Below are 17,085 nucleotides of genomic sequence, written 5' to 3' on the forward strand. Positions count from 1 at the left end.
ATCAAAGTTCTCTTTATCTATTTCGGTCTTTACATTTAGGCTTTAAAAAGATAATCAGGGGATCTTAATTCCTGACTAAACACTCTTACTATTCTAGATTTATCTTGTATTTTTGTGAAAATATGCCAGTGTGTCATTAACGCCGAACTGTGGGAGAAACCAACTTACTAAATCTCTGTAATTGCTCTGGTCCTTTTTTTGGCTAACTAGCTGTTTTGATCTCTTAGTCGGTCCTTGTGTGCATATTGATGTCAGCGCTGCATTTAGGAGCCTTTTTAATGACGCAAATGCTAAAAACACAGCTTTTCTTTGGTTTTTTTTACAAAAATCCCTTTTGATTCCGTTATACTACATGATTGTCGTAAATTTGGTCTAGTTATAGCGTATTAAAGGCAAATGTTTCAATCACCATAATGTAATTCAGTAGTCCATCAGGGTATTTTAGTTAGGGGGGCAGAAAAAGGCCACGCATGCCTCTTAAAGGGAAATGGCACCGATCCATGAGGGTTTGTTGAACCTGAGCCAGCCGACAGAAGGACCCGAGAACAGACCCACCCAGCAGTCAAGCAGAGGTAAAGTGGCTAATAGTGCAGAAGATTTCAACAACAAGAATGGCTCTGAGGGATCCAGAGACCCCGGGTTCATTCCTGTTCTGCTCTGCTCTGTTTGGGCCCGGGAGGCTGAGGAAAGAGACATCCTACTGGGATGATTAGAGCTGGACCTTTCTTGGTCAATTCTAAATCATTTAGCTCCTTTGCTTCTCTCCCCTCTCGTTTAACCCTCTCCTCTACTCTCTCGTTCTACATCTACATCCCTATTCCCCCTCTCTTCCAGAAAGAGAGAAGATAAAATAAGCAAGGAGGGGAGGGTCAGCCAGAATAAACATTGTTTTTTGTCAGTCAGCAAATGAAACACCTGGTGCTGGTAAACCCAGAAGAGATATTTCACGTCGCCTTGACACTCAGGATTAATGCAAGATCAAATTGTTTTAAAAACGGGGACGGCCGCTACCCAGAGTAAATCATACGTCCCCTTTTATTAAAGTTTGCCCTAGAATTTATGTTTTGAATCAGAGGGGATCGCCTGCGCAGAGCCGACAGATGAGATTGGGAATGGGCTCGGATAAGTTCTCATGTCGAAACGGCTCTCGGACAAAGTGTCATAATGTGAAGAGGAAGTTTAGACTCAGCCACTGAGTACTGCTGCGGCTTTGAGGTGGATTCTCTCCCCCCCCCTTCACCTTTTTTCCTTCAGATAAAGTGATATTTGTCATTCTTTTCTGTGGGAACCAGGTTGATAGATGGATTTCTCAGTGTCCCAGATAATACAGCGAACGTATCGTATATCGTGCGAGACGGTTTCCTGGAAAGGGAGAAAATGCCATTTGCTTCCACTGGCGTTACGGAGAGGGAAAGACTCGTTTTGTGTTTGCCGAGCTGATGTTTAGGAGAGCAGAACAGAGGAAACCAGATGAATGTTAGTGGATTTGATCTTTGATCTGTGAACCAGAGTACCTGACCGCTGTGTTCAATCAAGCTAACCGCTCGGTATGAGGCTATCAGTCTTCTTCAGGGTCTGCTGCAGACTATCCAGGCTGACCGCCATCCGTTCCTCTTTCTGTCTGACCAGAGGCCCTTGAACAGATTTTTACGTGTGAAATTCATGTGAATATTGAATAAAAAATAATTATTTATATCCCTGTCTGTCTGTCTACCTGTCGATCATCTAATGTATCCTCACCATCTCTCTCCCTCCACCTATCCATCATCGGGCCGCTCTCCACCACAGCTCTACCCCTGTACCTCTCTGTTTAGCCGGCAGTGTGTTGTGCTGTATATGAGCAGGGAGCTGTATACAGCGTCTTGTGTGCTGTGTTGTGGTGTCTGCTGACTTCTGTGTACAGCCTGCGGTTCATTCCATAAATAACTGTGGCCTCTCTGATGTTATTCTCAGGGCCTCTCCTCTGTGAGAAGCTTGCACCGCAACACTTGTATTCCTCGGCCTGCACTTAGAGGTTTAGGGGGATTAGGAGGCAGAAAACCCCAGCCTGGGCCTTGCCATACATTTTTATGGCCATTTTATGCATACAATTCAGATGTAGTGTGTGTGGAGAAAGGGGAGAAGAGGGAGGGAAGCGGGTATTAGGAGGACCGCAGGAGAATCAAACAAGTTAACCACAACTGTTTTTCCCTCTCTTTTTTAATTTCTTATGTACTTATCCGTGCACTCGCTCACCCAATCAACCCAATCGCTTCTTTACTCGGTTTATTCACTTACTCAGTCACTCACATTTTTCGTCTACTTTACATCTCTTTCCACTCTTTCTGTTGCATTCTTTTGCAGTGATTCTATTCCTTATTATATTCTCTTTTTCCTCATTCAGTTCTCTTCCCCTCTTCCACGGGACACTGACAGCTATGACAGCTCTTCGACAGGCTGCTCAGTGCAGTTCCCCCCCCCTCGGAGATTCAATCCCATTCACCGCACAACCAAAACACCTATCGATTCCCAACAATCCTCTTTTCTTTTTTTTCTTTTTTTTTCATTTGTCCTTCCCTGACAGTGTGTTGCTTTTGGAAGCAGCGTTAGAGGAGGGGGGGGGGGGGGGGGGCTGCATTCCTTGTGTGGTGGCACATGAGGTGACGGACCTTATTTCAGAGCTTCCCGGAAACTAGCCTCGTGTTTTGGCGTGCGGCTGTCAGTCAGGTCGGGATGCGCGCTGACAGAGGCGAGAGGGATCACCCCTCAGCTGTCCTGCGCTCGTAAAAGGGCCTGATCCAGGGGTTGACTGCCTGGCCGCAGGGCCACAGCCCCTGTGAGTGTGGGTGTATGTGTGTGCAAGTGTGTGTAGTTCATCCTGAGGCAGGATGTAAGGGTTCTAAGAATACACACCCACACCACCAAGCTGGGAAGCACTCCGCTCTATCGCAGCTTGCAATACACACATTCTACCGGTGTTACTCTGTCACCGTGTGCCTTATGTGTATGTGTGCATGAACGTGTGTGTGTGTGCAGCCCCCCGCCACCACCCCCCGCCCCAGTCTGGCGCATTATTGTGTTTTTGTTCCTCCTCTCGCCTGCTCATGACATGTTGACGTTCTGGCATCCTGTGTGGTTGGTTTGAGGCCGTCACTGTGCTGTCAGGGAGCCTCTGACTAGCCAGTCACACAGCAGCATCGCAGGCCAGGCGCCGGGCAGGAGGACCGTCAGTGGAATGCAGGAATCGTGATAGTCAGTTTGTCTCCGCTGTATCGGGTTTCTTTCAGTAGGATTTACGTGGAAATAGCTTAACATGAGCCATGTGTCAAAATGTACAGTAACGTCCGGGCCGATAGATTTGGAAGGACAGTTGTTCACATGGCAACTGTTCTTTTTTTTCTCAGGGCAGTGAGGCTTTGTGCGTAGCTTCAATGCAATGCTGTTACAGTATGCAGTAGTTTAGTTCTCAGAAGGCAATTATTATGTTATTGCAATATCAATACTGCATTATGCACTATAGTAATATGGTATTGTAAGCCTGTTGTACATGTTTCTCTGTCCGTGCGTGTGTGTGTGTGTGCCTGTGTATGTGGCCGTGTGTGGTCGGCCGACTCCTGCCAAACGGCAATTATCAGTAGGCTACACAGTAGATCTTCAAACCAGAGCAGAATCAAGTGGAGGACAGAGTAGAAGTAAGAAAGGAAAAAAAGAAGAAGCCAACCTCAAGAAAGAAAGAATGTGCAGATGCTTTCAAATGTCCATGTGTGAAGCCACAAGCCCTTCTGTGGCTCTGGGAAGCCAATGGGAACCCAATGGGGTAATTGCCTAATGCTTGTGTAATAAGAGGCACATTACAACCCCAGGGGGCCCAATCAAACTTGAAAGAACCAGAGGCTGGCACTAGAACGGGTTTAGTCTCTTCCTCCTCCTGGTCTTTACCAGTTACTCCACCCTGCTCAACATACAATAGTTTATATAGATAATAAAATGAAACCCTCTGTTGTGTTTGTTTGGTCTTGGGTAACTTTCAGACCATCCTGCTTAACATACAAGTGTGCTTGTTAAATGAATGTGTCCTTAACATCAGATCAGATGCTCCTACTATCATCTCCCTAATATCAATGTTCACTATTCTTTCAAATGAGACCTAGGAATATTCAGGACAATAAAAACTGATGAAGAATAAGAACTTCCCATTGAAGAATTAGAAAATGTCAACTCCTAAAATACTGATGCCAAAACAAAGGCTTCTACCAAATGTAATGCTAATTGTTAGAATTAACCCTTTAAACCCTCTATTATTTGTGCATGCGTTAGCAACCTGGACAAAAGATTACATTTTGGTTTGTTCCATTTCGTATCGACAGAGAATGTCCCGGATGGCTGTGAAAGCTGTTTCCTACAGTATACAAATTTGTGACCTTCTGTACCTACGGCATTTTTAGGAAAAGACAGTTTAAAATCACACATAGTTTATTTCTTTATAATGCGGAGCATACAAATTTTAAGGGGACAGAGCAGTATATTGTGTCATTTGATAATATGAAGGTGTACTTCTTGGTGTCAATGGGTAGCTGTACTAGCATAGCTAGTGGCTCTATACTGGATGTGGATTTTAGCAAGACTTCCGCTTTACCTCCCTATTTATGCATCTCGTGGTTTATGTAACACTTCATCACAAATATATTTTGCCATTTTGCATAACCATCCAAAATCAATAAACTGAATGTGTACCAGTCACTTTTAGACCATCATGCTTACATAACCTTATAAACCATGTTTAAATAAGTGCTAGAATGTGCCCTGTGAGCCTTCCTATATCCATTACTCATATAGAGGCCATTGTGCTATTGTGTGTGTGTGTGTGTGCGTGCGTGTGTGTGTGTATTTGATTTTTATAGACGATTCTGGACATTAGATCAGAAGCAGTGGGGTTACATGGGGAGTATGTTATTATGGACCCTGTTGTTCCTCTCCACAAGTTGCCTTCTATACTGGCCGAGTTGTGTGTGAGAGAGAGAGATTTATTGTCCATGCCCTCACCCTGTGTCCTCTGCCCTGAGAAAGTGAGCTGTCTAAACAGTGTGTATTCTGTTACACTCACCGCAGCTCTTTGTCCAGGGGATCAAGGTCAGGAGGCAGGCAGGTATGTACAGTATGAGGCTGGAGATTTAGAGTGTGTGTGTGTGTGTGTGAACAAGAGAGAATGAACTGTAGACTTTTCCGCAGTTGACTCTGTATGTGCTCATGCATACGTTCGCATCCATCACAATGTGTGTGTTTGTGCTGTACAACTGTGTGATTGGGTGTTGTATGTATGGGTGAGTGTGTGTGTGTGTATTTCTGTATGTGTATATGCTGTAGTCATGTTACCTCAGCCGCAGGTTGGAGAGAACCGCAGGGGGAAATGTGAAGCCACCGTGTAGACAACTCCACTGTGGTGGTCCCCTTTCTTCTCTCCACAACCTACCCCACACACACACACACACACACACACACACTAGCCCTCCGATCAGCACCCCACCCCTGTCACCATATCATCGCACGCATGCACGGCTCTAGTTACGCACATTTAACCGGGGCAAAAATTATGAACTTGAGCAAATATGCTTTGCTAAATGCATTTCAAGCCAAATCAAAACGTCCAAATGTTGGCAAGACTTCCCTCCATTCCTCAGTAATGACGAGGAGCCAGCGTTTAAAGCATCATTGTTCCCCCCCTTGATATTTTTCCATCTCCTCTCCTCTCTTAACAAGTGAGAAGGCATTTGAAGATCTTTGAAAGGAGGCTGTTTTTTTGGAAAGGCCTCAGATTGTGCCTAGCCTGGTAATGGACTGATATTATTGGCGTTTTAAAGCCACTTAAGAGTGGCGTTCAAAGGGGCAGAAGGCTGGTTTGATGGCTGAGGGAGAGATCCAGCTGACAGGCACATGTTGGACAGACACCACAGGGAGCCAAGAAGCCAACACTCACACACTGACATATCACACACACCATACCACACATTGTGAATATGAAGACATATACACACAGACACATTCGCACACATCCATATGCATGCACTCCACACATACGCACACATACATACACTCACAAAAACACACACAAGCAATAGCAGAGCAATACAAACATTGTGTATATAAACAGCCATGTCCACCTTTTCTGTCTGTGAGAGAAAGACAGGTAGAGAAAGGCAGAGAAAGGTAAATGTTTCGCATGCTCATCTCACAATGCTACAATAAAACTGTGTGACTACTCCACCCCCCATCCAACACACATCAATGCTGTGAAAAACGTTCTATTCTGAGTCACATGATGCCAACTAAAGGCACGAAGGGGCTAAGAGAATGAATGAAAGATGTTCTGCATCTCTATATACTGTAGAAGAATCTTTTAAAAGACTTAAAATGTAGAGATACAGCTGAGAGTGACTTTGCAAAAGTAGGCTTGGATAATGGAATTAATAATGTCCCTCGCTCTATGAGCATTCTCCGCTCTGTATCGTTAAATCCATCCAAATTCTATGTTCTACCCTCCATAATCTTCTTTTTGCTCTTTACTTATTCCTCCTCCTGTCCACTAACCACCCAGCTGAAGCATGCTTAGTTCAACTTGATGTCCTCATTTCATGCCTGCTTTGTGTTTCTCCCCTGTCCCATACCTCCGTCTCTCTACATGCATCCCACAATCCACTTCTCCTCCCCCCCTCCGCCAGCCCAGCCCATCAGGGCCCGGTCTTCTCACAGGATATTGTACAGCATTTCCTACCCTCTCCTCGCTCCTTCTCTTATTTCCCCCTCTCCTCGTTCTCTCCCTCCTTCTCTGCCCTGATCTCTCTCTCTCTCATTTCCTCTGCTCTCCTTCTCCTTTTTCTCCCCTTATCCCTCTCTCGCCTTCTCTATCCCCTTATCTCCTTCTTCTCTCCAGGATGTCGTTAAACATTTTCTACATCTGCCCTCTTCTGTTCCTCACCTCCCACTTTCTCTTCCTCTCCTTGTTGCTCCCTCTCTCCTCTCCTCTCCGCCCCTCTCTCTCCCTCTCTGGTCAGCTCGCAGGATGCTGTAGAGCATTTCCTGCCACCAGGGCGACAGGAAAGAGGCCGAGCACAACCCCCCGTTTGATGTGCCATCTCCTCTAATTCTTTACACCTGGACTGTTCTCTGCACAACCTTTTTGCTCCACAGAAGCACTGCTCCTTCCCCCCTTCTCCTCTTCCCTCCCTCCCTACCCCCTCCCTCGCTGCCCCCTCCCTCACTCCATTTCTCAATTGCTCCCTGCAGCCTGTATTGCTAACAACGCGGTCTCCTGTCCAATATGCTTTTAAGACTTCTGCAGGGGGTATAAACTCCATCTCACAGAGGCACAGAGGGGGTCGTCATGTTAGCGGCCTGTCTTTCCCTTCTCTCCATTCATTCTAATAAAACCAAGGCCCGGTCCCATCCCCAGCTCGACACAGACGCTCTATTTTGAAGCTCCTTTTTTTTGCATGTTTTTGATTTGTATCCTCCCCCTGCCGCTGCTTCTTCATTATTTTGTCCCTTTTTTCCCTGTTTTGTTTTTTCCATTAATGGTTCTCAGTGCCTGGGGCTGTTTGCATGTCGGCGTTTGGTCTGAAGTTTTGGCATTGTGTTGTTTGAATGCCATGTTTTCACAGCGCTGCCTGTTTAGAGCTGTGGTTTGTCAGAAGCCTGGCCCGCGGGGGCCACTTCCTCCTCACTGTTCTGGATTTGCCGTATGAAACACTGACTGGCAGGAGTAGAGAGGTGAGGAGAGGGAAAAGGAATAGGAATAGGAGAGAGGAGGGGAGAGGGCAAGGAGGTGGAGGATAGTAAGAGAAAGGAGAAGAGGATGACAGGATTGGGAAAGTACAGTAAAGGAATCAAGTAAAGGAGGAGGAGGAGGCAGATGATTAGATAAGACATGACAAGAGGAAAAGAGAGAAGGGATGGAGAAGAACAGAGGTGAGGTGTTGGAGCAAGAAAATAATCATGAAAATGACTAACCACAGGTACACGCCTCTCTTTTAATGTCTCTATTCTATCTCTCACTCACTCTTTTCTGTTGCCTTCACTGTCTTCCTCATTCACTGTATCTCACTCTTCTTTGCAGAATCTTTGTTTCTCCCTCAACATTTCCCTCTTTTTCTCTGTCACTTTCCATAACTTCCCAGTCTCCATTTCTTATCCTATTTATCTTTCTTTCCCTGTCCTACCCACCATCCCCCTCGGTTTCTGTCTCCCTTTCGTGGTTCTCACACTCTGCGTGGTTCCTCTTGCTTATTGGAACAAGATGCGGTGCCAACCGACACACAGGAACAACCAGGCTGTTGCTTGTCTTAGAGACCACTGTCATTGTGTGACAGGCTCCAGATGAGGCTGATTGAACGCAGCCTGTATCCCAGCACTGGCCTGGTGAAGGTCTCTGATATTAAGCCATTTCAGCCACCTGTTAGAAGGTGGAGGGCACTCCAATTTCACCTCACCTCTTCTCACATGGCAATTCAGTCTGCTACCCTTAATCTCTTTGGCAAAAATAAGCAATAAGTCAGAGGTAGAGTCACAGCCATTATGGTGCATTTGGTTGACATCTTTCTTGACTTGTGTTTTTTAAAGGTGACGAATGTTGGGATGATGTATATTACTTGAAATTATGCTTCAGCGTTACATTTATTTTTATTTTATCATGCTTGCATTTTAATCTTTCTGCACCAGACGTGGCAGTCAGCACCACCAATGTGTTCTTCGGGGAATCTATTTTATTAAATTTTTTTGTGAGATGTCATTGGTCACAAGTACCCAATGGACATTTTTCCTGCTTTAAATATAGCTGGTGGGAGAAATGTACCTGTGCCCAGCTAGAGGCCTGCTTGAACCTGATTGGGTTTCGCTTTACTATGTCAGTCAATTTGCATCCCTAGAGCAAAATTGCGTCCAACTCACTCACTCTGTTTGCCCCCTTCCTTTTGCTTTGCATGCATTTCTGCTGCCTTTACATTTTCTGAATGTAGGGTTAGTCTGTTTTTCTGTCTCCCTCTCTTTCCTACACTTCCTTCCCCTCTCTCTCCAATTTTCACTATTCTTCCTTCCCTCTCCCTCCCAAAATCAAATAGCATCACTAGTGGAATTAGATAAGCCTAGGCTAGGACTTCACTCCCTCAATGTGATTTCCTCAGTAAGAGGGGGAAAAAGGGGGAAATCTCCCATATAGAAATGTCACTTTGTATAAATACGCTCGGCGGTTTGGATGAATGCGAGATCCGCTTCAGAATTATAAACACTGGCCCCGCAGTCAGTCACGGAGGAGGAAGAATTAGCTGATGTAGGAAGCATGTGCGCCCCAGATTATTCTAATTATTTTATGCTGTTTTTCCTTGCTGACATAAAAGTATTTGGACACTATCTCATGAGAAAGTGGTTGTAGCCCTGTTGTCTTGGGCGGCACCGGAGGCTTCCAAACTGCTCTCATGTTCTCAAAGTCTGACCTGCCTCCCCTTAAAGCTTGTGATTTAGACATAAGTTTTTAATTCCATTATGTGGGAGCTTCCAGCAGCAAGACGTTGTATTTTGTTTCATTCTGCCTTTTGTTTGCTGGAAGGAAATTTGAATTAGAACAAAATGTTGTTTAAGGTCAAGGCAAACGTCAAGGAGAAGGACCTACTGTTTTAGCTATCCGATTACATGTTTGTTCAGCCTGTCTGCTAAACCTGTAGCATACGTTAACCTAATCAAATATGGCCATCATTTCCCTGACTTTGTTTAGGAAAATTTCCATGCTTTATCCCAAGAAGGATAAGGCCTTGATATGTAATCTGGCTGCTTTAAACATTTGTCAGAATTCAATAATTGCTGTAAACAATGTGTAATCAACTTCAAAGTGCTCTGCCAAAGACCCTCATTTTCACAGATAAAAATGAGCATCTTCAAAAATACACACAACGCGCCTGTGTGTGTACTAATGTGAACCAGCTTGGCAATATTGAACCGCTTAATCAATTTCAAGTGGAAAAAACAGTAGTGGCTCATGCTGTTGGATCCATAAAGCGAGCCTAATTTTACAGCTCCATAAAACACCCTCCTTGCCTGAGCACGCACTGAACAATTTATGTGCTGAAGTAAATCAAGAGGAGTGCAATGAAGACGATGTAATCATCCTGGTTTGACGTTCATATCATAGAGTGTATGTATGTATGTGTGTGTGCGTATGTGTGTGTGCATGAGGGTGTGCTTGCCTGCTTGTGTGTATTTGCTGTTGCAGTTGTGTGTTTACGTGTGTGTTCCTGCCTGTGTGGCTGTACAGTATGTAGGTTCTGGTCCTGACAGTCCATATGAGTGAAACACTTGAAGACTCCTTTGCACTTCTACTCAACAATTGAGTGAAATGTAGGAATGAACGGAGAAACATGCACCTCTGGTCCATGTATGGGCTCATGTTCTGGCAATCTGGACAGCGCTTCTGATACAACATGTGAGGTGCAGCTGTACAAGTATTGTTCTCGCTGATATCATACGTCAATCCATTTGAAACTGCGTCAGCTGGAATAAATGGTTTTGGTCCTGGGTGATTCTGGGCCCTTTTTGTTTCAAAGCAGGTTTGATTCAGTTCAGGCTTTGTCAATCAGAGCAGTGAGCAGGTTGAGCGCCTTGCCAGAGACCAGCGAAAGGCTTCAGATCTGGAATCTTCCTCCAGCAAAAGGATTATTTTCCTTTAATTAGTGTTAAAGTAGCATTGAGGTATGTGCCTGTTCTACTTTAGCTTGATGAAAATGACTGTATATGAGGGCAAGCCAGATCCTTGGCTACCCCTGCCATGCTCCCCACTGCAGCCAGTTATGAATAATCTATTCCACGCATGTGTTTAGCGATTAATTAAAGATAAGGCCTCTCGAATTAAAATGGCAGTGGGATTACATCACTGTGAAATTGCTCGGTGGGGACACAAATCTGGTTTCAATCGGAGGTCAGAGGAAGTCAATGAGGCATTCCCTTCACACCTCTGCATCAGGGACCCGCTGCTAAAACTCCGCCTGACATGTTTTATAAAAGCAGTATTATGTGTGTTTTCAGAGCAGGGAGGAAGCATATCAAATCTGTTACTGCTAACAGAGGAAGTGATTTCACAAGCACTGGCCCACTCTCTTTTATGGGAAAAAGGGTAGCTTTGTCCAGTGGTGCGTGCACGTACGCACACACACACGCACACACACACACACACACACACAAAGCTCCTAGTGATTCTCAGCAGCAACTTCAATTGCACACAGAAGAGGATCTAAGGCGCTCAGACATACACACACACACACACAAACCTCCCAGTGATTTTTAGCAGCAGCAGCAACTTCAATCGTGCACAGAAGAGGATCCAAGGCACATTTTTCAGTAGATCCATTGCAGATGTACCTACCGTATGAAGGAAGCCAGTGAGAAGTCAGTGTCTTTAAAAAGCCGGTGAATTACTGTCCCTATTATCCAGGAATGCTCCGTGTTTAGAGCTACCTGCAACCAGAAGCAAGAGAAGAGCACCGTTAAAGCTAAGCAGACCAGGGAAAGTTTGTGTGTGCGTGCATGCGTGCGTGTGTGTGTTTTAAAGCTAAGCAGAACAGAAGCAGTGGGAATGAGGACGACATCTGTGTGTTTGACTGAATGGCAATTCCAGCTCCGTTAGCAGGGACAAACTGCAGAGCTCTTCATAGACTGAAATCTAAGGTTGGAGTAGCTTCAACATTCTGACTGATGAACAGCCAAGGATATGTGATGTTGTATAGCTTTAATCATTGCTCAGGGTTGTTATAATGCATTAATAAATGAATCGCTATTCCATATTTGATTATAGAGTGTGTTTTTACTATACAATGATTCATGGTTTAATATGGTGAAAAAAGAGCAGCTTAATGTGGATAGTCACTGGTATGTGTAAATCCCATGAAATACACGTTGAATTAAGCCAAATGAAATATCTGCTCAATCTTCACAACTGACAGATGGCTTCTTTGCAACAACTGATGCAAGCAGCAGAGTTTGAATTAGTGCATGATGAGCCTACACATGGCACAGGCAGACTGACATCTTTAGCAGACCATCATGGCGAAACATGTGTTAGCCAGTGTCTTCAGAGCAACACGTCTTAATACTGGCTCTGTTTATAACAATATAGCTTCTCTGACATGTAAACTGCATGGGAGATAAATTACTCCCGCAATTAAGATGTTGAAATCAAAGTGCAAACACTGACTTTTGGTATACACCATGTCACTGTAAACAGACAGCCTTTTTCTATAGTGCTCTCCTCCACTCCTTACTATCTTATACCACTGTCATGAGGGTGGTATGAGCTCCAGCTAAGTCCTGCTTGTTCTGTATATACAAGTAATAGTTTCCTCCTAAGATCTTGTGTAAATATGATATAATTGGTCGAGTATGAGTGTCTTTAAAGCGCAATCAGCCTAATGAATAACAGGCTTCTGTTGGGAGCAGCAGTGGAGATGAGTAATGCAGTTGGGCTTAAAGAACAGAGATTATTGAGCTTTCTCATGTGCATATGACAGTACATCACAGCTTAGACACAAAGCAGGCAAGCTGCAATTTTTTATTCAGTGTGAATCGTGCCAGTGAGAGAAAAGGAACTACAGACTGAAATCGGTGTCTTGTGTTAAGTCACAGTACTTGGCATAAAACACCCACAAGCAAAAAGCTTTCCATTGCCAATTGGTGACAAATTTGGAGCATTGTTGCAGTTTTGTTGACTTGGATATTTTGCTTGATTTTTCAGTGTATTTGACTCCTGTTGAAATGCTCCAGTCATCAAAAATCATTTTAGTAGCAGCAGTATAAAAACCCCTGAGTGACTGGGTCTTATATTCTGCTGACTCGCCATGTTCCACGACATCATTTTCCCCTCTCACTCCGAGGGCTGCTCAGCGTTCTAATTCCGAGCCTTAATTACTATAATTGGTAGATGCAAATTAACAGCAATTGGACTTGACTGGGGTCATAAATCCACAGCTCAGAAGTTGCTGAGATTTTGGCAATTCGGAGTGGACCACCGTCGGCAGGGGTGCTTAACTTACTAAGTAATTGCAAGTTTCATGAATCATAATGCTTATGAATTCCCCCACGGCGCACACACAGACCCAGTGGGACTCTGATTTAAGCCATTGAGACTCATAGTGAGCCAATGGAGAAGCCGCTACGCAGCTTAGCGCTCTCCACAACAGAAATACCATGGAAGAGCTGCTGGGTGCTAATGGTGGTTGGCTAATGACATTTGGAGCCACAGAGAAAGAATATTGCAACCTCAATTGAACACTGGCTTTTTTTTAGAATTCATGGCTGAATGATATATTTGATGCCGGCCTCACAAAAACGCTTCGCCTCATGGATATTACTTTAGGGTTTGAACAAAGTGGTAGAGACCCTGCCACAAAATGAAATGACACAGCAAAAAGACATGCACCGTTAGAATTTCATGTAGCATGTGTTCTTTCAGTTCAAATATACAGTAGTTGGAGTCCGCTCAGAACAAAGAACACAGAACACCCATGAAATATAGCACATCTGTGTACAGAGCTAATTTAGCTTGACTTGGCCGAATTAAGCCTGAGATCTCAATGAAACTTCTACTCAGTATGTATGTTCTACCAGGAGAGCAGAAACAGAGGGCCCCAACTTACTTATATACACACACACATGTTCACATGCACACGTTCACATACGCTCCTGCCTCTGTCGAACGTGTAAGCAGACATGTATTGCATGTGATTGTTGGGGAAATGGAGTGAAAAACAGGTCCGGGGTTGCGGGTTCAGGTTGCGGGTTTCAGAGTGACGAGATCCAGAAGCCGGTGGGCTTGGTATTACCCTGGTGCTTCCTGCCCCCGTGGCCCGGGGCAGGGGGTGTGGGGTGTGGGCTGGGGGGGGGGGGACGGAGGTTGAGAGAGGAAGGAGGGGAGGCCTGTTAAAGCCAGGGGCCACGATACTACACCCTGCCCCACAGGAGCACCTCTGGAGGGGGTTGAACGCAGCCCACAGCTCCCACACTCCTACCATCGGCCCCTTAGCCTCGCTCCAGATCTACTCCCACTGTGGTTTGTTTTACAACCTTGAACCACGGTTAACCTTCTAAACCTCAGCGTGGTAATCGAGGTCTCCCAAGATTCCACTCTTTCACTCTTTCAGCGTGCCAATACGCTTCTCTATCTGATAGAGCTTTGAAAGGTAAAGCATGTATCTCTGAATCCTTTAAGTCTGCATGGCATGTACCAGAAGTGTGTATGTGCGTGTGTGTATGTGTGTGCATACATGTCTATTTGTGGTTTATCAGTATTTGTGTCTGCATGTATTATCTAATGTGTGTGTTAGCTAATGTGTTATGCATGTGCCCAGAAGGTCCGTCCATGAATCCTATTACTACCTCAGCACACAATCCCAAATCTGCTGTACGTTAAGCAACCAGTCCTCCCACACGTCTACTTAATAACACAAATTATGATTGATGCTTTGCCCAGCACATGCATGGACCCAAGGAATGCTAAACAGAGAGCAGAACTTGCAATTAATTGCCCATTTGTAAATTTGTCTGCATATTTTCTGTTCAAAGGAATTTGGAACATCATTTTTTTTTTGCTCCGTGATGAAGTACCAGCGAATAGCTCTCTAAGTCCTGCATTCTAGAGGCAAAGCACTGCCATGTCTTCACTATTTTGTCTGCATTTTCCCACTGGAGGGCTTGAATTAGATGGAGGGTTTGAGTTTGAGCCATAATAATGTTGGATTGGAGCCCTCATATTTCAGCTCTGATGCGAAATCGGCCCAGTGGCTTTTCGGACTCAAATTGGGTTTAAACTGTGTCAGAAGAAGGAGAAATGTTTTTTAAAATAATAGCCATGAATGCCATGAAACAGAACTTTCTTACTGCTGAGCTTTTGATCCATTTTTATAAATAGCAGAATTTTGTCGTAAAAAATAATGTTTCTGCCGTCTTTTCCTGCAATTAAAATAAGGTTTGGCTCAGGAACAAGGGCAAGCTAAGTACTCGTGTTTGAGAAAAATTTCTCTCTCTCTCTCTCGCTCTCACCCTCACCCTCACCCTCGCTCCTGCCTCCCTCATCTGTGAGAGCATATGTCATTTATGACTTGTTATTTTCATTTTCTCCACATTTTCCACATGGCAGCGGCAGGCAGATGTCTGATAATGGCATGTGAGACCCAGCAGAAGGGTGTGTTCCACCTGCCCCGCTCTGTATGTTTTTAGTTGGGCCGTGTATATGGTGGGCAGAGCGAGCGCCGTGCTTTCCCAAGACATTCTCTGATTCCTCTTGGCCGAGCAGTGTGGTCTTCACATGACCAATCAAATATGTCAAACCGCCAGTGTTTTTCCCCCCGCATGTACAACAAGAAAATCTGGCTTCAATTATTATTGCACCCCGAGGGGAACTTCCAAAATTCCTCCCCTCCTCATTTGTCAGAAATGAAGCTCTCTCGTTTCCTGCGATTGGCTGAAATATGTCTTTTGATATTAAATCACACCGGTTTCCACTGGCTGCATGACCAAGACAAATGTTTATCATATTTATTTATGTCATTGGAGATGACCCTGCAGCTCAGCAATGTGGAGACTTGGCTGCAGACTCCCATGTTATGTTGATTATGAGTAAGAGAGTCTCCTAAATAAGCTGAAGTTAAGAGATAATTTGGAAAGCATATGAGGTAACTGTGGTTTGTTTAATGTGAAAAATACAGTTTGGGGTTGGGGAGGGTGATGGAGGTACTGTTACAAAAGGCCTAATGAATCTAGACTGACACATCCCACCCAAACCTTACAGGGTTCTTGGTTTGACTTATACCATACTCTGTTGATAAATGTGGTTCCAAATGTTGATTAAGGATCTGTTTCACTTGTTTGTATGTCAACAAATCCAGCTAAATCCAGTTATACACCTCTGATCTCCCATTGCCGTTGTTTTTGTACTTGGTGCTCATTGTCATAACATCACGCTCTGGTAGAGGCCTTCCCAGTGTGGCTAAGGGAGGGAAACGCTATATGAAAATTGCCATTGACGTTGCCGAAACAAATAAAACTACTCATGCTGTCGCTACATCTGTAGCCATTTTAAGCCCTTATTTATACCGTTTAAGCTCTCATTTGAATTCACCAGCACAAATAAACATATCATAACGAAGCGAAGGCCCTGATGTCATATGCAGATGTTGAATTTTGATTATTCCTTTTGCCTCGTGAATTCGTCAGGATCTTGTCTCTCAAAGGCAAAATAGATGACATCATTGTTCCTTGGCGCTGATGGGACGATGTTTGCTCACTTGACTGTAGCACTTGAACTAAAGAGACAGCGCTGCCCACTCTGACATATCTCTACATCTCTTCTACCATGTTAAAGTTTGTGTATACTGTAGCAGTCCTGTGTTCCTGGAGACAGAGATAGAGAGAGGGAGGCAGTGAGGGCCCCAGTCTCCAGACTACTGTGCCGTCCAGCCGAGTTTTAAACAATGTTTACTGCCGATGATAAGTTGGCATAAATCAGAACTTTTTAAAAGGGAAATGATTTCACCTGAGGCCTGCAAGGTTATTTATCTGAGTTCTGGGTATGTGAGTGTCTCCCAGAGGCTTTAATTTAGCCATAAATCAGCCTGGAAGAAACTGGGGCTACTAAACCACTGAATGGGCTGAGGGAAGGAGGGAGTCAGTAGTGGGTAGGGCCTGGTGCCAGGACCTCTTTACTGGTTCAGTATAACAGACTACCTGGTCTACTGCTGGAGCTGTAATGTACTTTATTGTAATTGACTATATAAAGAACAGCCTGACCCAGTGTGGCCCAGACACAATAAAGAGAACATATTCATGTTTTGTACATTCAGGTTTGTACTACTTAGCTTGTTGAATGTGACTTGTACTCAACCACCACACATACCTGTGTGCATGCAAGCAAAAAAAAAATCCAGCGTGTTTAATTTCTTTTAAGTTCATACTGAGGTACACAACTAAAATCTCATTCAGTTTCCCTGTTATTTACCTCTGATATGCGTTGGACCTGGTGTTGTTCTAAATGTTCATTCTCTATCATCCTTAATCTCTTCCAGACAATTAGTGCTGAAC

The 17,085-nt window shown here is 44.4% G+C and overlaps 1 protein-coding gene across 4 annotated transcripts in view; it reads left to right on the forward strand.

The window, feature by feature from the left end:
• vps13b (vacuolar protein sorting 13 homolog B) overlaps nt 1–17,085 on the forward strand; it is a 351,965-nt gene that overhangs the window by 208,398 nt on the left and 126,482 nt on the right. The window lies entirely within an intron of this gene.

This window comes from Centroberyx gerrardi, chromosome 12, assembly GCF_048128805.1.
Source record: "Centroberyx gerrardi isolate f3 chromosome 12, fCenGer3.hap1.cur.20231027, whole genome shotgun sequence".
Lineage (NCBI taxonomy): Eukaryota > Metazoa > Chordata > Actinopteri > Beryciformes > Berycidae > Centroberyx > Centroberyx gerrardi.